This window comes from Sinohyriopsis cumingii, chromosome 6, assembly GCF_028554795.1.
Source record: "Sinohyriopsis cumingii isolate HCF-2022 chromosome 6, ASM2855479v2, whole genome shotgun sequence".
Classification (NCBI taxonomy): Eukaryota; Metazoa; Mollusca; class Bivalvia; order Unionida; family Unionidae; genus Sinohyriopsis; species Sinohyriopsis cumingii.
The window spans coordinates 33,424,683-33,446,453 of NC_142966.1; the positions used below are offsets into that span (position 1 = coordinate 33,424,683).

At 37.0% G+C, this 21,771-nt stretch overlaps 3 non-coding genes across 3 annotated transcripts; 1 reads left to right on the top strand and 2 right to left on the bottom strand.

Annotated features, from left to right (window-relative positions):
- Window positions 1-1,609: 1,609 nt before the first annotated feature.
- Trnat-ugu (transfer RNA threonine (anticodon UGU)) lies at window positions 1,610-1,683 on the top strand. The gene has a single exon. It is a non-coding gene; the product is annotated as a tRNA-Thr (tRNA).
- Window positions 1,684-9,518: 7,835 nt separating this feature from the next.
- Trnat-cgu (transfer RNA threonine (anticodon CGU)) lies at window positions 9,519-9,592 on the bottom strand. Its single transcript has one exon. It is a non-coding gene; the product is annotated as a tRNA-Thr (tRNA).
- Window positions 9,593-19,547: 9,955 nt separating this feature from the next.
- Window positions 19,548-19,621, bottom strand: Trnat-cgu (transfer RNA threonine (anticodon CGU)). The gene has a single exon. It is a non-coding gene; the product is annotated as a tRNA-Thr (tRNA).
- Between the last annotated feature and the right edge of the window lie 2,150 nt (window positions 19,622-21,771).

Genomic DNA, 21,771 nt, shown 5'->3' on the forward strand with positions numbered 1-21,771 from the left:
GCCACATTATTGGTTGATTCGGAGAAAGCGTTTACGTGTACATAAATTTATTTTCTGATAGTTATTTTGTCAGTACCCTTCTGGGAATGATGTCCCGAGACTTAGTAGCTCTTCTTAGCAATGATCATATTATGAATTTTCATCTCCTGTGTTTTACAACTGTTACTTATGTGTGGAAAAGTACACAAGAAACATCTGACAGGTCGCACTCATGAAATCCAATGTGTTCTATACCCCTATCACTCATTTAAAATGTATACTTAATGATACGATGTAAGCTCCTGTACTCCTGTCTTCTTGCTGATATGATATCCTAAGGGAGTAGAATAAGAAATCAAATGTTCATCTTTGCACGTACACCGTAAATATTCTGGCTTAATTCAGTGCTGGATGCACAGTGTCCACATAATCTTGTTAACAATTACATTCTCTGTTTAATGTTTCATAGTTTATTTTCTCAAGTAGCCGTTAAGATTTAGAATGTACATTCTTTTATTCATGTGACTGATTTTACACTACACAATGCGGAAGAAATACACATGTCAATCGATTAATCAATCCAACACACACACATACGCACATACAGCATAGAAGAAACAAGAAAGGTCTTTTCTAGAAGTGGTAAAATCGAGAGATTATATAATACGCACCTAGTGCACTTGATTGCAAAATGTCTCTTGTCTCGAATCAGATATAGTATAATAGTATTGTTCTTTGTGACAAACATGCACGTATAATCTGATATTCTATACTGTATGTATAAATAAATGTGTTGAAATCGCAAACTACCATGGCTGTTATTTTATTTCTGTTAGTTTCAGTTGCTTGGTCCCTCGACACAGATCGTAGCACCAACAATTAGTGTATCCAATAGTTTATTTCGAACTCTAACAGCTGATCTTTGTTAATACTTGAAAGCGCTCCATGTGTGTCGTTTAATCCTAGCCGTTTTATTAAACGGCTCCGCTGACAAACTGCAGATCTGTGGTACTCGTCCAAACTTCAAATGTCTTGCGGACTCATTTCGTAGTCAATAACAATGATGGTACTAAAGGAAGACTTTTCTCTTCTCGCAGCAATTACATGATTGTAGCAAAGTCATGGTTAAACCGCTTTCAAGAAACGTAACATTTAGTAGAAAAGATTTTATCAAGAAACCAACAGCTGCATGAATGAAAACAAAACTGCTCCTAGAGATAGAACAGGTGTAATATTAATAGACCGGATGCTCAAAGTCAGATCAGATGATCTGGGTTAATCTCCTGGCACCTCGAACTCGTGTCGCTTTTAAATATACCATGCATGGATAGATGCCTCTTTATACATTTTGTAGACGTTTGTTTCCTGATTCTTGCTGTGTTTGTTTTGCGTTATTCTTTAGTGTTGTTTCTTGTGTAGATATGTTAAATGACGGTATTTGTATTAAGGTTGATTCAAGTGTTGATTAAACAACACACTTTTGGTCGATGCGACACTGAATATAATATGAGATGAATATACAAACCAGAGCCAAAGCAGACACAGTTTGCAGTTTTGCTATTTGGGGGATCTGGAAATCACTTTAAAATTATGATTCATTCAACATATATTTCAGAAATATGACAGCTGCGGCTCCATAGCTCAGTTGGTTAGAGCGCCAGTCTTGTAAACTGGAGGTCGTGGGTTCGACTCCCACTGGAGCCTTTCTTTTTATTGAAGATCCGAGCGTTTGATCTGTGCTAATATCTTTATTCAAAACAACGGATTAGTCGAACCGCTCATAATAGGAAGGTCAAGGTTCCTATTCACTATAATCATTTTCATTCCATTTTGAACACAAAGTCACACACAGACACATAACTTGTCAGCAGGTTAGGAGTAAAGTAACTCGGAGTATAACAAGATTTATTTTATAAACAACCTATACGAAAGAGCTGATATCAAGATAATAGTTGTCTACAGGTTGCATGGTCCCCCCGAACAGCGCACCATTTTGTCAGAAGAGTCTCCCTTGTTCCAAAATACTGCTCAAATCCTTTTTTATTTTCATTTTCTATATATCAATAAACAGAAAGTTTCCTATTGGGCCAAACTTGCAAGTATTGATTTGATTACGTATTTTGTACCCGACGCACGACTGGCAATCATGTTTTGATGCGGAAATAACGACAATATAGACCAACACTAGTTGAAATAATGCTGTTGGCTGTGTTCAATAATCAATATATTGTGTTGTTTGGGGTCAATGTAATGTACAGTTTGAGGTGACAATATGGTTTCTAAGGTACAGCTGTGACTTTGGTGTTAAACTGGCTGATGCGCCACTCTCGTAAACAGCCGGAGGAGAATTCTGCTTTTCCTTGAACCTTTCTTTTGATTATTAATTGTTCGTTGGTATTATGAAGATTTTCTTTGTTGAACGGTTTAACGTCATTTTTCAGCATAAGATAGGCTATACATCGCGGCCAGTTTAACCGGTGGAGGACGAACCTGCGAAACCCCAGGAAGAACCACCGACCCACGAGAAGCTACTGGCAAGCTTTCTCGCGTACTCACGTTAGTCGAGCATGAGACTCGAACCCACGCAGACAGAGGTTTTATCAAGAGTCTTTGCTAATAATTCGACAAATTCGTAGGGCAAATCTATTTAACTCGGACTTAAGATGACGGAATTAAAAAAAGAAGTAAGGTCAGTTGAGTGTGTGCGTGATTGAGATTTTAACGTAGCTTTAACACTTTTTCAGTCATATCTCTACGATGTCTGCAGTGTGGCAGTTTAAAGTGATGTCTAGCAATGGGGCCTCATGCCGCAGACATGTAGCATGATGTCCCACCCAGTCACATTATCCTGACACCAGGCCGACCAGTCCTAACAGAAACGTCTTAGCGCTCTGCGCCTAGCGAGGCAGCTGTTAGTATCTATTTTAGAAGTCTTTAGTATAACTCGATCGGGGTTCGATCCCAGGATCTCATCCGGGGCTGACGCTCTAGCCACTAGACCACCGCAACAGTCGTAATGTCAACGGACGTCCTTGCAGCTATATTAGGCAATCAATGAAAAGCTCATTCTGAAAGTTAGATATTTCTCACGATGATTACAGCAAACTTATCTGCTGCGAATATTTTTCTAGACTTCAAATTTTATAGTGTAGATTTTTCCTGACTAATGGTCAAGGTTTCTGTGGTCATTGGTAATTTTGAAAGTTAACAATAGAATCCCATTTCTGGTAATTTTCAGATCGCTAGAAATTGTTCCGGATACTGATGAGGTTGATTGTTTACTTTCATCCTTAATCATTTAGTTTCAAAGCCGGGAGCCTAAATTGTGATGGGTAGTCGTGTCTTCGTCCTGCAAAGGAGGAACAGCAGATGAGTGCGAACACATCAACCGCAGGTAACGATAGCTTCAGATGGATTTAACTGGTCGAGATAAATTTACGAATGAAGTCCATGTGTTCGGTATTGCCATCAAGAGGCCTGTATAATTTACCCATTTGTTCAAAAAAATCGCATCTCATTAATGTTAATAGTAGCATACTATGGTACATTATATTTGAATACTTTTTTTCACATCACCATATTTTGGAAGCAAAACGTGCACCTTGCCAAAAAGAGATTATACATATTTCATATTATCGATATGTCGTTAATTTGAAGAATAGAATCCGAAGGAGCAGCATTTGTTAATCTCTCTCTCTCTCTCTCTCTCACACAAACACACACACACACACACACACACACTCAAAGGAGGAATTGGGGATATTTCATGCAGCATCTGCCAGTACTATCAATATCAGTAGTAGTGGTAGCAACAGCACTAGCTGGCAATCTATTTTTAACTCTTGTGTTTTCTTGTTTTCATTTTGTTTTGAAGTTGAGAAGGGGAGCTTTTGTGTTACTCAGTCGTTCTGTAGTCATTGAGCTGTAACTGTAAATCTTTTTAAATATTCAAAAGTTGTGAGTTGTTCAAAATTATGTTTTCAATTTTGGTAATAATATTTATTTTGCAAGTTCAGCAAAGGTGAATCGATTTTAACACAAAATTTGATTCTACACGTTGTTTCTTTAATAACAACTCTAATTAATTAAAATTTCACTAATAATAATAACTTTAAAAACATTGGTTTCACACAGAAATTCTTAATCTCCATAGGCAAGATCTATCAGCCAATATAGCACCATATTTTCAAACATTCTCCCTTTTAGGAATGATTGGCAAATTTTAATGGTTTTCAAAGTAGATTCTTTGAATTAAAGAGTCAGAATTCCTCCCAAAAAAAAACATATGTTCGTTTGGAAAACACGCCTAAAGAGTATAGATAATTAAAGTTATATTAATTCTATAAAGAAGTCGGAAGATTATTAAAAGATTCATTAAACTAACCATGGCAATCATGGCAATCGCATCACTCCTAACCTTTGTCAGTCCAAAAATAGTGAAATGCCTTTGTACAGTATCGCATTGGTCAAAGCTATGGTTAGCTTGTCAACAATGACCTGTCTTAAATATCACCTACAATTAATAATGACATGTCTTAAACGTCGCCTTTAATCAGCAATCTTAATCAGCAATTACAGTGAGTAAGTGATACTTGACTTGTCTTCAAAAGCCAGTATTTAAAGGTCCCTTAAACCACTTTTGCACAGGCATTGAACAAAGGCTTAGCAAACATTTGTGTTACGGCTCTAAAAGTTAAAAGACCTAAATAGAAAAGTAACTTAACAATATTGTGAATTAAATCACAAATACTCGTACTGTTATATCATAAGTCCAAGCGTAGAGAGTGTTCCGAATGACAATTTAGTCTTGAATGTGCTGTACCAATAGTCTGAGGATGAGATGACGTTCCAACACTCGTGATATATCACAACGATATTATCTAGAATGTCTTTGAATAAATTCACAATAATCTAAAAAGAGTGATTTAGTCCAAAATGTCAATGCGCACTTTGATCTCCAACGAATCATTTTTCAATAAAAGATTCTTCTCAAATTCTATATGAACACAACAGTAAACAAAACCAGAGACTGACGTTGAAGGAGGAATAAATTAATACTTTTTTTCTTCTTCATAATTGAATATAAAAATCTAAGACACAATAAAACAATCAGTATGAGGGTCAGACGTTTGTTCCTGGAACATTCTAAACCTAGAATTCATATATTAGTAAATAACGTATTTAAAACTTACAAACATGTCCAGAATCAGGTATACCATGAACTTTTCAAGGACAAAATCAAGGTCCTAAATTCACTTACAAGTAAACGTGTTTTTTAAAGAGTAAACTACATTAGCAGGTACTCCCAAATTCCTACTCTCAATTACGGACAGATGCCAAGAATACAGTAAAAAATAAATATATATAATATTTGTTATCAACAGAATTCAGGATTATTACGTCCTGAAACAAATAACAATTCAAATGACTCCAACTATTCTCCTTTCATGTGTGGGGTTCGCAAACAAATAACAGCCAAACTAATCCACTGATAGGTTCAAATTGCATGTGTCCGTACGCTAAGCCGCTGATAGTTTCAAATCGTATGTGCCAATATGCTAAAACACTGATAGTTTCAAAATTCCATCTCTCAGCATGCTAATCCACTGATAATTTCAAATTCCATCTGTCAGTATGTTAATCCAATGATAATTTCAAGATTACAGCTGTCAATAAGCTTATCCACTGATACTTTCAAATTCCATCTGTCAGTGCAAATCCAATGATAATTTAAAATTACATCTGTCAATATGCTAATCCACTGATAATTTCGAATTCCATCTGTCAACATGCTAATCCACTGATAATTTCAAATTCCATCTGTCAGTATGTGATGTGATTTTGATTTTTAACGTAGCTTTAAAAAAACATTCAGTCATATCGCTATGATGTCTGCAATGTGGCAGTTTATAGTGATGTCTAGCAATGGGGCATCATGCCGCAGACATGTAGCATGATGTCCCACCAGTCACATTATCCTGACACCAAGCAGACCAGTCCTAACACTAACCATGCGAGGAAGCTGTTAGTACCATATTTTTAGTCTTTGGTATGGCTCGGCCGGAGATCGAACCCACTACCTCCCGTATTCGAGGCGGACGCTCTAACCACTAGTCCACCGGAACGGTTCTGTCAGAATGTTAATCCAATGATAATTTCAAATTCCATCTGTCAGTGCAAATCCAATGATAAATGAAAATTACATCTGTTAAAATGCTAATCCAAAGATAATTTCAAATTCCTTATGTCAATATGCTAATCCAATGATAATTTCAAGTTCCATCTGTCTATATGCTAATCCAGTGATAATTTCAAATTCCTTGTCAATATGCTAATCCAATGATAATTTCAGATTCCATCTGTCAATAGGTTAATCTATTGATAATTTCAAATTCCATCTGTCAATATGCTAATCAATGATAATTTCAAATTCCATATGTCAATACACCAACTTCTTTAGCACACACTGTCAGCTGCAAAATATACTATTTTTGTACAAATACACTCGTGTGGATAGAATACAATGAACGGCACGTTTCACGTATCCATGATGAGGGGAATATTTGTCTTGTCTTGTCTGTGTGAACTCAAGCTTGTAACTAAATCAAGATAATGCAGCAAAACCATACGTGAGATTAGCTCTACTTGATATGATCAAATAATGGGCTCGAGGTACTTGGGGTTGTGACGGAATGGGTGGAGATTGCCAATAACTAGCACCTATTTTATAATGAGTCGCTTTCAACGTCGCGCATTCTTATGAATAGGGTCGAAATGACTCTACCAGCGCTTCTACGCATTGCATAACCCCCACAAAGTATATACTCCATGAATATATATTATCATTCTGTCAGAACAAAATATTTGAAAACAATTCAGTAAAGTCATACAACGATTGAGTCAATATCCTCGTGATCTTTGGTTTATAGTTTTAGAACACTTGTGCTAAAAAAGGATATATTAACAAAGAGTCCTTTAAAATTCTAGAATCTTTAAATTCTGTGTTCGATTTGCATTATTCAATCATCTATTTGGCCATATAAATTGAAATGAGCACAACAGAAACCATACACTGTATTATTTATAATAGACGTAAAATGCCTGCACTCCATTGTTTACATTACTTCACTACAAACGGATCAATCCAAAACATTCCAATGCTATTTCGAAAGAACCGGTCAACATCCGCTTATGTATACAGATGGCGTTATCACTAAGGGCCATGTGCTGTCAAATACTGCACAAAACAGTCGGCTTTATAAAAAAAGGCTGAGTTGTAAAAAGTGAAAGGAAATGATGTATGTTAATAATAAGGAAAAAATGGTCCAAGGAATACACATTTTGAATGAAAATATCTATTAAACAGGATAATTACCTGTCTAGAACGGGAATAAGAAAGGTAAAAAAAAGAGAAAAATTGGGATGAGCGAGTTTAAAAGAAAGCTCGAACATCAAAATACAAAATAGTATATACAGAAAGAGATGCCACCACGAGTTTCGTACTCGCGACCCATTGTTTGGCAACCAGGACACAAAGAAAGAAAGAAAAAAAGAACGAAAGAGAAAGAAAGACAAACGTGGACATACATACATACATACATACATACATACATACATACATACATACATGCATACATACATACATACATACAGTGTTACAAATTCTACATGAATTTAAAGCGTACATCACAATCATCGATATCAATATTTAATTCATTACGATAAAAGAGTGACTAGGAGACATTCTACTACAAGTGTACTAAAATCTCAAATATGATCAATGAAGGTTGCTGATGAAAGAAAACTTGAAATATAAAGAAAATATTGATTTTCCTTTTAGAGTTAAGATTCAGTTCATTACCAAGCCATCCAAAGGTTCCAGATATTTTCGAACGTGTCCCTTCTATGACATAATCAGGTTCTGGCGTCATCACATTTGGCTGACGCATATAGAAACAAAATACCAAGTGATGCTTGTACAGCATTATTGCTGTGAAAGTTCAAACAACCTGCAAAGGGATTTAAGAGCAAGCTATACTCTGTTTAAATATCAATTTAATTTACCTACTCCATTCGCAAACTGTAAACTCCATAATTACATCCACAATACCTAATTAGTATTTACTAAGTTAACACCAGTTGACAATAATTAGAATTTACATCTGTCTGTATGGCTGTACTATTTATAGATTATGCATCCATATAGGGCAGTCATTCGTTTTCAGTATTCTTTTTTGTTTACCATGATAACTCATTTTATTCTACAACACACAAACGAATTCTTTCTTCGATAATTAATTAACTGTACAACTGACTGATTGCACAAATATTTCTTTAGGAAGAAAAGTATTGTCTGCTTTTAATATTCTTGAATGTACCCAAGGTGAAATTCTTTGGGTAAAGCTAATGATAGAGTTAATGTAATAATGTTTGCTATTATTATACCTAATCTAATAAATATTTTTTTTTATTTGCTCCACGTTCTATTTAAGTTGCAAATCGTTTCAGTATGGTTCGATCACATCGCTGTTTATTCTTGTTTTCGGTAGTTATGTATTGCCATGGTCCTACCATTCCCTTAAAAAGCCCCCAAGAATAAACCACTATCTTTGTTAGAAAATCTAGCTAACATCTTGACACACATTGCCTTAAATATGGTTACATGTATGTCTTATCTTAATGCGTCTTAAAATTATGGAATGAGGGCAAAATATCACGGAGAAACTATGCCAAGGGCTTTGTGTTACATCAACGATAGTTTCAAATCCAAAGTCGGTATATAGTCATGTGCTCCGTCAGACACAATCTATTGCCGACTTCAATGTTAGCAAATCATCTATTTACAAAATCGAAATAGCATTAGACGATCAAATGTCTTACATACAGGAGACCTACATTTTATTGGAGAAAATCCGTTCTCTAAAGTTGTATACAGGACACGGACTTGGCTTGAATGTGAACCGTAATTGAACCTTTCCCAGGATTAGTATGGATCATAAAAGGTACCTAGAAGTCCGAGGAACCAGCTGACAACGAAATGTGATTTCTTACTTTCTTAAGAAATAGTATTTCTTCTAATGCAAACAACACTTCTTTCCTTTTCCCAACATGATAATTTGAACATTGTCAACCTAGTTCTGATAGTTGATTGGTGTTCCTTTCTTAGATGTTTAATTTAACAAAGAGATAATATTTTGTTCGACAGAGTTTTAAAGGTAGAAAAAGGGCAAGACACCATAAACAGCAGTGTGCAACATAAACTTAGATTCGTTGAAGGTTGGAAATTAAGGAACTTAATGGGATTTTCTGCATTTCAGTGGATTACCGGTCCGATCCAAATTCACCCAGCTAACATGATGTGCTTTATGCCTTTATTTAACGTGTGATTGGGTGACGGATAGTTGATCCCATGCTATATTAAGACAAAAAATAACATTCTAACTAGCTTTAGTCGTTTGTACAGATTTGAAACAAAGTGATTCAGTTTCATGCGTCCACACCAAATTCGATTCGAATCAACTGACAAACCAAAAGGACAATGGCTCCAGAGGGAATCGAACTCTCGACCTCCAGTTTACGAGACTGGCGCTCTAACCAACTGAGCTATAGAGCCACATCAAACAACGTTTCATTAAGTTCGTTATTGACGTATTAACTGTACCGAGAACTAAGCGGCAATCTGTGCCTGACATATGTAACACTTATCTATTGAACTAATAATACGTTATTTTCTGCAGCTGATACATCATTGAGAATAATGCAGTGTTCTTTTAATGCACATGGACTTAAGCTTACACGTGAACACTCACCGTATTAACGAATATATTAATTCACTCTTTTTACCGGTTGCATCATCGCTACTTTCAGATCCCACGAAATATACAATACCAGTATCCTGGACATTGATACCATCGATCTGGAAGATCTTGTTGTTTGAAATTTTAGCGACTTTGCATGTCTCATGCATGCCGAAATTGTTAATATTATTTGATCTTTAAATCGAACAAGGCTTTACTAGCACGGTACATCGCCTTAAATGAAATATTCCTAAAAATGCATCCTATTAAGTTAGTTTATTTATGAAGTAAATGATAACTGAAGCTATCATCATGTTCTTGTAACTGAAACCTAATAATTGGAACATTAAGGATAGAAGTAAATGAAAGGTGCGAGAAAAACACAAAATACATCAAATATTTTTCACACAAAGCAATATTAAAGCATTATATATATATATATATATATATATATATATATATATATATATATATATATATATAATTGTATCCATAATCATAAAAAGATATACAAAATAAGGATAATTCCCCCAATATAAACATAATTGTTTTCATATATTGTTAGAGACCTAAATCAACCTTAAAACGCAACGCCGATCGAGATCCTGGTCCGGAATATACCCCAGATGGATGAAGTCCTAAATCAAGTGTTTACTGCAACGTTTTAACAGCGACTAGCAGTCAAAATATTTTCCATCCGATGACTCTGATTACGAAATTACGGTAAACAGAGAATCGAGTTGCGACGACGAAGAGTGTCTGTTCCCATGTAGAGTGAGGAACATTGTGCAGCTCTGCTCATTTTGCTTGTTGATGTCAGTATTTCATCCTAACAAGTGACCGTTTCCCTTGGAGCTACAGCACTCAGAAGGCATACAAATAAAATGTCCTTCGTTCGTGCATAAATAGGGGAATCAAGTTTACCGGCAAACAGGATATTTTGCTAATATAGGGCTAAATAATCACTAGCTTTGCCAATCGCCTGAGTATTTATTCAGACGTGTATTTAGCCAAGAGAATAAAAATATTCAGTAGATTTCTAATTGTTTTATGGAAGTAACCAATTTGTTCTGGGAGCGTAAATAATACAAAAATAATGCTATATGACCTATATTCAAATATCAAGGCAGTGGATTTAGAAATTTTGCAAATTGTAAAATTATTCAAGATTAATTATAACCAATAATCTCGATGCATCATATTTGGCCAAGCAGTGCATGGACCTTGTAACGTTAAGATGTAGCTCTACAAATAGCAATGATGGATTTATTGAGGCATTAGAGGGAACCTTTCTGGTACGTGATAGTTCACATGAATAAAATTATATAACTAAAAGCATCTGAATAATTTCAGGGCAAATATGTATGAGGATATCTCAGACGAGTTTGATGTAATAATACAGTGCAAATTTAAGCGCATTTTTCTTGTCGCGTTTAAAAAAAATATAAATTGGATTATTCTTTCTTTTCTTTCCAACTTGCTAATTTGAACATTGTAAACGCATTTGTGATAGTTGATTCATGTGCATTCATTTTATTGATGTGTTAAACGGCTATTTCAAAAGAGAGATAATATTTTTACTCAACGGAGATTTGAAGGTCAAAAAGGGAGAGAGATGTCCAAAGCAACGGTATAAAAAACAAATATAAATTCTAGCAATGTTGATACGAACAGTGATTAATGAGGTTTTTCTGCAATTAAGTGCTTTACCTGTCCCTTCCAGTATCACATAACTTGCATTACGATCATTATGGGTCTATATGATATGATTCGGCAACGGATAGTTTACAGTTTACTCCGTCTTATACGAGAAACAAAGAAACATTCTGTCAAAGATTTGTCAAGATTTTGAATCGTATGCTTCGGTTTGATGCAATGCATTTCAAAGCCATCCAGATCCCTAAAACTGAAGATATTTCATAAACTTGTAAAACATTGGCTCCAGAGGGAATCCAGTTTACGAGACTGGCGCTCTAACCAACTGAGCTATGGAGGCGCCTGTATCTTGTTTTCATAAAGTGTATTACTGGCTTATAAACTACTCGAAGAACTAATGTGCAAACTGCCTGACATAAATAAATAATAAATATATATATATATAATACAAGATAGCCGCTATCGCTTAACCGGCTTGAAGCAACTGTTCCGTTTTTTATTGCCGTTTTCATGATATTTGTGCTTGTTGCCTGTTTTCATCTACGTTATTGTGTTCATTATGTATTGGCTGTTACGTTCGTACGTGTTTCTTCATCTCCTTGTTTTGGAAATGACAGCAATTATACTTTTTATCAGCTGTCTTGATCCACTGTTTTTGAACAAACAGCCATCACGTGATACTCGCCAGTCAACCCATTTATGCTATGATGGACCCTCATTAATTGCTTGAAATGATCACTCTTTGGCTCTCCACACTAAATTGTGCTCTAGACTAAACGAACTGGGACTATATTCATCATTACCTAAATGTCAACAGAAGCGAAAAAAGAAACTTTGTTTCAAAGCTGGCCGGCGTAGAACAGGAAGAAGAACTCCAGTTATCTCCCTTATTTCGGCTCACCAATTTAAAAAAAAAAATCGACTGTTAATTTAGATAACTAATTCAAATCCCTATTAATTCGTCAACCTTTGTGTCAACTATCCAGGAGAAACCTCTGCGTATTGCATTATTCAATGCCCAGTCAGTAGGACCACCGGAAAAGCGCACAGAAATAGTTAATTTTATCAACGACCAAAACATTGACCTATTTTTCCTCACAGAAACATAGCTAAAAACATCAGGCGATAAGCCCAAGTGTTCCGATCTAACACCCACTGGTTACTCCATCAAGTCGTTCCCCCGTAATTCTCGCGGAGGTGGAATTGCTGTCATCACAAAGAACACCATGAGAAAATGTCTTAACCACAACACAACATTCAATTTCGACCACAGATCGTTTGAACTAGTCCAAACCACACTCACACTATAGCAAAGGTCAGTCCATTTTTTTTCTGCCTATATAGTCCTCCTCCTAGTATAAAAAACAAGCTGGCTGACTCTCTCTTTTTGGAGCAGTCTCCAAATCTCCTGGACTATGGAAATTCGATAGGTGGCAACCTGATTATTCTTGAAGATTTCAACTGTCACTTTCACTGCCCCGGAAACTCAAATACATAAAAACTCATAGATTCCATTGATGTTTTCAACCTGAAACAGGCAGTTAACCAGCCCACCCATAAACACTGTCACATTTTAAATTGGATTCTTCATAGACCTGATGATAACATTCTACGGTCCTCCCTGGTATCCCATGAGCTTGCATCAGATCACCTCTGCATTATATGCCATCTTGACGTATCAGACCCTAACCCTCCACCTTTATCTGTTACTAAGAGAAACATCCATATGATAAACAGAACCAAACTAATGTACGACATCCAAGCTAACTTAACAACTTGCTTACCTCCTACCGCAGAACAACTCGATAACTGCCTGCGTTCACTGTTTGAGAAACATGCACCAGCTACCAAGTGCAGAGTATCAATTCAAAAGTGTTCTCCATGGTATAGCAGTGTTAGGCACCAGCTTCGCACTGCTAAAAGAGACCGCCGTAAAGCTGAGAAGCTTTGGCTTTCCACTAGACTCACTATTCATCAGCAAATCTATGAAGCCTCTAATAAGAATGTCACAAATATAGTCCATGCAGCGAAATCAGCTCACTACACTACTAAGATTATGGATAGTTCCAGCTGCAAAGAGCTCGTCGAGATTACTAACAAGCCAATGTGAAGGAACAAATTTACACCACTTCCAACTACCTTCTCTCCAGTCGACCTTCCGGACATGTTTGCAAATTTCTTCCGTGACAAAGTAAAAACCATTAGAGATAGGCTTGACACCACAATTTCAATTGTCTCGTCGTCACCATACAGTTGGGATACAGAATTTGAGCGGCAACCATTAACAGCATTTGAACCTATCCCTATGGATTTCGTACTTACAATCCTGATGAAGAGTGTACCAAAAACATGTGAACTTGATCCAATTCAAACATCACTGCTGCTTGAGTGCTTAGATCCAGTATTGCCTTCACTAACTGATGTTATTAATACCTCTCTTTCATCCGGGGAACTCCCATCATTTTTCAAAACTGCCATTGTAAAGCCTCTGCGGAAGAAACCAACACTAAACCATAACTATTTAAAAAACTACCGCCCAGTTTTTAATTTCCCATTCATTTCAAAAATCTTAGAAAAGGTTGTTCTATCCCAGCTTGTATCTGATCTAAATTCAAACAGTCTTTTTAGCAATGTACAATCTGCATATCGCCCTTGCCACAGTACTGAAACTTTTCTTCTAAAAGTAGTTAATGATATTCTCTCTGCGTTGGATAGCAGAAAGATTACAGTCCTCACCCTCCTTGATTTGTCTGCAGCATTTGACACAATAGACCATTATATATTACTTCACCGTCTCCAGCATGTATTTGCCATTCATGATACAGCCTTACTGTGGTTCAAGTCCTACTTGGTCAACAGGACATAAATTGTATCTGCAAATGGAATACACTCCAGCCCTCTTGATCTATGTTGTGGTGTTCCACAGGGGTCTGTTCTTGGACCTGTTCTCTTCATTATGTACACTCATTCGGTCTCAAGTGTCATAGATCATCATCCAGTGTCTCACCAATTGTACGGTGATGACACCCAAATACACAAACCTAGCCACCCAACTAAAGTTGATGCTACCATCCAAGGTGTAGAGAGGTGCATTTCTGATGTGAAATCATGGATGACATGTAACAAGCTGCAGATGAATGATGATAAAACAAAGGCCATTCTGATCACAACACAAAGACTTTCTCATTCACATCCTTTACCTCAAACGATAAACATCAGCAGCACCAACATTAAATTCACACAATCAGTAGGAAACCTGGGTGTTACTCTAGACAGTACTCTCACATTGCACCAACATGTCATGAACATATGCAAGGCTGCATATCTTGAGCTGAGACGCATCAGCTCAATTCGCAAATATCTTTCAGTTGATGCCACTAAAACAGTTGTGTGTTCATTAGTACTTTCAAGACTGGACTATTGTAACTCAGTTATTTCTGGTTCATCTCAATATGTGCTAAACTTCAAAAAGTTCAAAACACAGCTGCTCGGATCATACTTAGAGTACCACGATCAGAGCACACATCCCCGCTGCTCTGTACCCTACGCTGGCTATCCATTCGATCCAGAATCAAACACAAAATATGTTCTCTGTGCTACGTTTCACTGTCGGACTCTAGTCCAACATACCTATCCGACCTCACCCATGTGTAGACACCAGCAAGATACTTACGCTCCTCTCATGACAATCGTATACTCAGTATTCCCACTATGAAAATAAAGTCATATGGACAGCGTTCTTTTGCATACCAGGGCCCAGCAACGTGGAATGAATTGCCCACTGAACTTATACACAAAGACACGGTGATCACATTCATCAGGGCTCTCAAAACTCACTTCGACTGCAGAAACAAACTTAAAGACCTAATAATGTATCCTACCTTAAATATCCTCAGCATGTTTTTTTTTTTAAATGTTTTCTAATTTAATGGTGTTTGTCTTTGTAATCATATCATTATATGTTTTTTATCTTACAGGAGTTATCTAATGTTGTAAAGCGCTTAGAGCTTCTAAAGATTATTCGCTATACAAAGTCCTCATTATTATTATTATTATTATTATTATATACATTCAACTCCGCTTGTATGAATAACCTCTGGATCGGACCCAAGCTATGCATATAAATGGAGTATGCATTTAAGCAGACTTAATGTATATTTACTTTGTACATGTACTTGTAAAATGGAAAATCATACAAAAAGCTAATATGTTATATAAACGTGTTTCAGTGCATTAAAGAACTACGTATACATTTAATTCCACAATACGTGTTAATTCAGATAAACATTATGAAATGTTATTGCTGAAATTATTATTGACAGTGTGTATTGCTCTTTGGTAGCAAAATAGTATACGGGTCGCTTCTAAAATTAGTTCCCAGTAAAGCAATAAGTCTGCGTACAAAGAAGACATAAAAGTCGTTGCAAAAGGTTTGCAAGTTACTTGGTAAAAAAAGTCCGTAATTGATTTTTGAACACAGTTGGGGCGGCCAATCTGGTGGATAATAGTCTGCAAGTTATAAAATTCGTCATTCGATTCGCATCCATTTAATTCCAGAAACATTCTAATAGTCTCCAGACTTTTAATGGCAGTAGCAAAGTTTGGCGGAGGGACACAAATCATTGGTAAGCGCCTCCACATCCTCTGGATCTGAATCCATTACTTCTTGTTGGACGTTTGAACAGATATTGGCATCTGTTTTTCTTCATTAGTATGAAAGTGTTCATCCACCTCCACATAACGATTGAAATCATCCAGTGCCATAGTGGGTGGGATAAAGACCTCAGTGTTGTCGTCATCGGTGACGTCTTCAGTGGACTCGGTGTTTTTGACAAAACTTGCACGTCGATAACAGTTCGCGATGGTTGCTCCTAAAATTTGATTCTACGGGTATCTCTGTAAATGCAAGGCATCCAATAAACTCAGTTTTTTCGCCAATTCTACAGTACGCACTTCACTTCCATTGTCAGTGTTGTTAACAACTTGATGCAACAATAGTGATCGGTATTGCTTCTTGAAGTTAGTAATGATGCCTTGATCCATCGGTTGAATCAATGATGTAGTGTTAGAGGGTAGAAAGAATAGTGTGACATTTGACAAGCGAATATTATCACTGTGAGCAGCACAATTGTCGCACAACATGAGAATTTTGCGTTTTCTGCTTCGCATCTATATATTGATTTTCTTAAGCCACTCTTGACATATGTCCCCTGTCACCCACGCGTTTTTGTTAACTTCGTATGGCACCGGTATAATTCAACGCGGAATTTTACTTTTGCCGATCACTAGTGGCTCTAGTTTTTCGCTCTCATCCATGTTACCTGCAAGCGGCAGAGTCAAGCAATCTATGACAACTTTAGCTCCCGGATACTTCAGCACCTTTAAACGAAAGTGTTCCATCTGGGATAGCTCTCCAATAAAGCACAGTCTCGACAGCATTAAAAATGTCAGCTGGTTCATAATCTTTGATCAAGTCCAGCATAATGTTAGTTATCCATCGCTCAGCAGCGAGGTCATTAGCGTTTTGCTTCTCACCATGCTGCTTCTTGAACTTTATATAATTGCGATATTTCCATCTCTTTAGCCAGGTATTTGTTGCCTTAAAATATGCAATGCCTAAGACCTGTGCTAGTCCATTGGCTTTTTATAGCATCAGTGGGCCGCTGATAGGCACCTATCGGCTTCTCGCTTGAGTGAACCATCGCAACAGGGCTTCCTGGACATCTTCCGCTTTTCCTGCCCTTTGACGTTTTGTGTTGTTGTAGTTGCTGTAGGGTTTAACGCCATTTTTCAGCACAATATAGGCTATACATGGCGGCCAGTATAATTGGTGGAGGAAGAACCCAGGAAAACCCAGGGAAGAACTATCTACCCACGAGAAGCATCTTGCAGGCTTTCTCACGTACGAACGTTAGCCGAGCCTGAGACTCGAACTCACACAGACAGAGACGCGCTTTCTGTTAGGATTGTTGTTACTCTGCCACTCTCCGAGTTTCTTTTCCTTATTTTTCTGAATTCTCGATATCCCACTTTGGTTAACATCAAACATCTGTGCAATTCGACGACTGACTTTCTTTATTATCTAACTTCTTTATCAGTTCCACGCCATCCGCCAACGCTAACGTCTTTCATGTGGGTTTAGATTTGGTCAATGGGTTGAATTTACATTGCTTTCGTCAGAGATTACTGTGATTACTGGCTAATCTGGTGGTCATCTGGCCGCCGCCAGATGGCAATAATTTCTAGCTCTAGAGCACGTGCACCAGCATTAATAACGCCTTAGCTAATGAGCGCAGAGTTAGGCCGGGCCACCAGTGTACTCTTTTCTACGATTTTTGGGATAACAGTCTACACGTATACAGCCTTGACATTCACTTTAGATGTCTGGACCATGTTTATGCAATTAAGCGGTGTCAAATAAGTATAAAGTCAATGATTGAGACCAGCAAATTGTATGAAATTAAACGATTTATGCTTTTAATCGATATACATTGACGGCTATGCTAATAATGAAAGATTTTTTGTTGTTGGTATAGGGCTTAACGCCATTTTTCAGCACAAGATAGGCTATACATGGCGGCCAGTTTTAATGGTGGAGGAAGAACTCGGGAAAACCCCAGAAAGAACCACCGACCCACGAGAAGCTACCGGCAAGCTTTCTCACATATCCACATTGGCCGAGCCCGAGACTCGAACCCACGCAGACAGAGGTGTTGTTGTTGTTGTTGTTGTGGGGTTTAACGCCATTTTTCAGCACACGATAGGCTATATATGGCGGCCAGTATTAATGGTGGAGGAAGAACCCGGGAAAACCCCAGAAAGAACCACCGACCCACGAGAAGCTACTGGCACGCAGACAGAGGTGAGATGGAATATTGAAGGAAAACGGGACCAAACTATCGCTATGCACTGAAGCAATCTATGCCATTAAGCGATATTCATTTAAGTGGAGTCGAATATATATATATATATATATATATATATATATATATATATATATATATATATATATATATATATCTTCATTGTGAATGTACGCAAATAAATGAAGCATGGACACAATACAAATGTCAGTTTTTGAGGGTATAGTCACAGTGATAACTGCCACATACAGATTCTTTATTTGGTCGAGTCAGCTCGTACAAATTTGCACCTCACGGCTAGACTTCATAAACAGATAGTCCCCATTGAGAAATTCCTTTTTCCAATGCTGCGAGGGGCTCATACACTATATTCCTTATTACTCGATCTGTTTCGTTGATTGCTAGCTGGTATACGGTATGCGTTGGAATTTGGGATAACTGCACGTGCAGAACGGATGGGACTTGAAATTCATTGCCAGATATATATGTGTGTGTGTGTGTGTGTGATTTGGATTTTTAACGTAGTTTAAACAATTTTGGAGTCATATCGCTACGATGTCTGCCCGCCAAGGGTTTTCATGCGGCCTAGGAACAAGCCATCATTCGTACTGTCTCTGTTTATGTTACTCTGTTTATCAAATAAATGTGCTTCTTTTCAAGTTTAAGTTTAAGTTTTCAAATATTAACAACATATTAACAACTGAAAATTAATTATGATGTTATTAAGAAAAACCTTTTGTTTTTGCTATTTCAAATATTAATTATTTTACTTAATGAACTATGCGGCCCGCGACAAGGTGTAAATTTGTGTATGCGTCACTTGCACTGGAAAGTTTGCCCACCTCTGGTTTATAGTGATATCTAACACTGGGGCATCATGCCGAAGACATATAACATGATGTCCCACCCAGTCACATTATCCTGACACCAGGCCGACCAGTCCTAACACTAAGCTCTTAATGCTGAGCGCCAAGCGAGGCAGCTGTTAGTACTATTGTTGCACGTCTTTGGTATGACTCAACAGAGGATCGAACCCACGACCTCCCGCATCCGAGGCGAACGTTCTAACCCCTAGGCCATCGGAGCCAAATATTATTTTCCTCGTGTGGCGAATAAAATCTTCCGCGCACATGCAAAAAGCATATGTAGGCAACAGAAAATATATAAAGTTCACATGAATACACAAACTCGAAAGATTAGATTTATCCCACAATAAATTGATACGATTTGATTATTCAAAGTTTAAAAACATTGGCTCCAGAGGGAATCGAACTCTCGACCTCCAGTTTACGAGACTGGCGCTCTAACCAACTGAGCTATGGAGCCGTGTGTTATTGACGTTGAAACTACACCAACAGGTACGTTGCAAGCAGTGTATGTAATAGGTAATCATTATCGTTATTCAGCCTTTAATCTATGTTCTGCCCCTAGTAATATAACACTTGAGAATAATGCAATGTTATCTCAGTATATACTTAAGTGTAACAATTAGAACTGATTCTTTCGACAAATACATTCACTGAACCTTTCATAACAACCACTTCTTAATGTAAACACTCTTTCAGCTCCTAATAATGCTTAAATGAAAATATCCTATGCCGAGATACCACCAGTTAGTTAGATCTTGCTGTTTAAAATTTTAGTTATTCATGTCTCATGAAAAGCGGGAATTGACAACTACCTACATGATAACATTCCTTTATGTTAAAGTATTATTTTTATACTTGCTTGGTTTTAATAGCATTGTAGAGATCTGATCCTACGCGGACCGAGATGGTATGTCAGTGATCTTTAAAGGTGAGCGCCAAAAATCACACGGCCACACAGTGTCCCTTTAAATTTAGAGAGTTAAGACTTACAAAATAAAAGTCTTTTACTGACATCGTTTCCGTAATATTTTTGTCATGCATATTCAGGCCTAACAATGATGTAGATGATTGAAGTTGCATTTTGGCATTTTATCTTTAACATATGCATCCGAAACCAATCTGTACAGCGTCATATACTTTGGTGTAAAACCTTTTAGCATCTGGAGAAAGCTTAAGAGCCAAAAAGAGCCAACACTCAGTCACTATAATCAACAGATTATCACACTCATGGACCACAAGATTTCTGCTAAGACTTATAGATCAGTTTTTTGAAATAGCTTGGACATGTTCTGGACTTGTTCAGCATTTATTGAAGTTACTTGAGCATACATACAATATTAAATATTAAATACTTCTTAGTCATTACTACAAGATAATGCCGGTAATTCATTGTTGTTAGAAATAATTACAATGGATATTTTCTACTGTCCTCATTACAATTAAATGACACAAACAAATGGTGCAATAATCAATATGTGTACATGCAGTCAAAATTCTAGAATTTCAAGAACTCTTCCTTTCATGTGTCCTTCCTTTGTACAAGTGTTCTAAAATATTAAATGAATCATCAGGGTGATATTGGCTCACTCCTTAATGACTCTACGCAATCGTTTTCACTTAGTATGTTCTGGCAGAGGGTGGTATATCAAGCTCCGATATGTAAAGGTTCATTACTTTGCGAAAATTTAATTTCCCAACGCAAGCACTTGTAAAAGAGTTCACGAGACATAAAAATCGAATATATGAGTATAAGTGACAGTTTAGATTGTTGGCCTCCAAAGTAATGATATAGGATGAACTTGAATAATCAACCTCCAAATTATAGGTAATCAGAATTATCGATCGGATAATTAAATGCTATAACATTTTATCCCCCAGTTGTCAAATAAAAAACGATCACGGAAGACATGGAATACTATTCACGAATAATCTTGAGCATACCATAACTCTAAAGACAATCGCAGAATGAGCTTTTTATTCGATTCCCAGCATAATTGCAACGCTACCCACAGGTACGTTTAATGTATTTAAATATTTAATTCCGCCATCTCGAGTTCAAGTTTAATATATGAGGTTACTGAATAAGTAGCGAAAGCTCTTGATACTACCAAATACTGAAAATGATTCAAACCCTCGGCCATGAAAAGAATAATTCATGGTGGAAACATAATCCTCGTTCGCCTCTTTACTATACAAGCTAGCAAGCCAATCGATCCATAAAGCCGCAACTGTGCCATTCAAAACATAATGTAACCCAAAACTTGTACATTATATTTATTTTTAAATACAGCCTATATCATTATTGCTATCTGACTTTGAGCATCCGTTCTATTAATAGTACACCTCTTCTAACTCTAAGGGCAGACTTGTTTTCATTCATGCAGCTGTTGGTTTCTTGATAAAATCTTTTCTACTAAATGTTACGTTTCTTGAAAGCGGTTTAACCATGATTTTGCTCGAATCATGTACTTGCTGCGAGAAGGGAAGAGTCTTCCTTCAAAACCATCATTGTTATTGACAACCAAACGAATCCGCAAGACGCTTGAAGTTTGGACGCGTACAACGGATATGCCGTTTGACAGCGGAACCGGTAAACACAACGGCTAG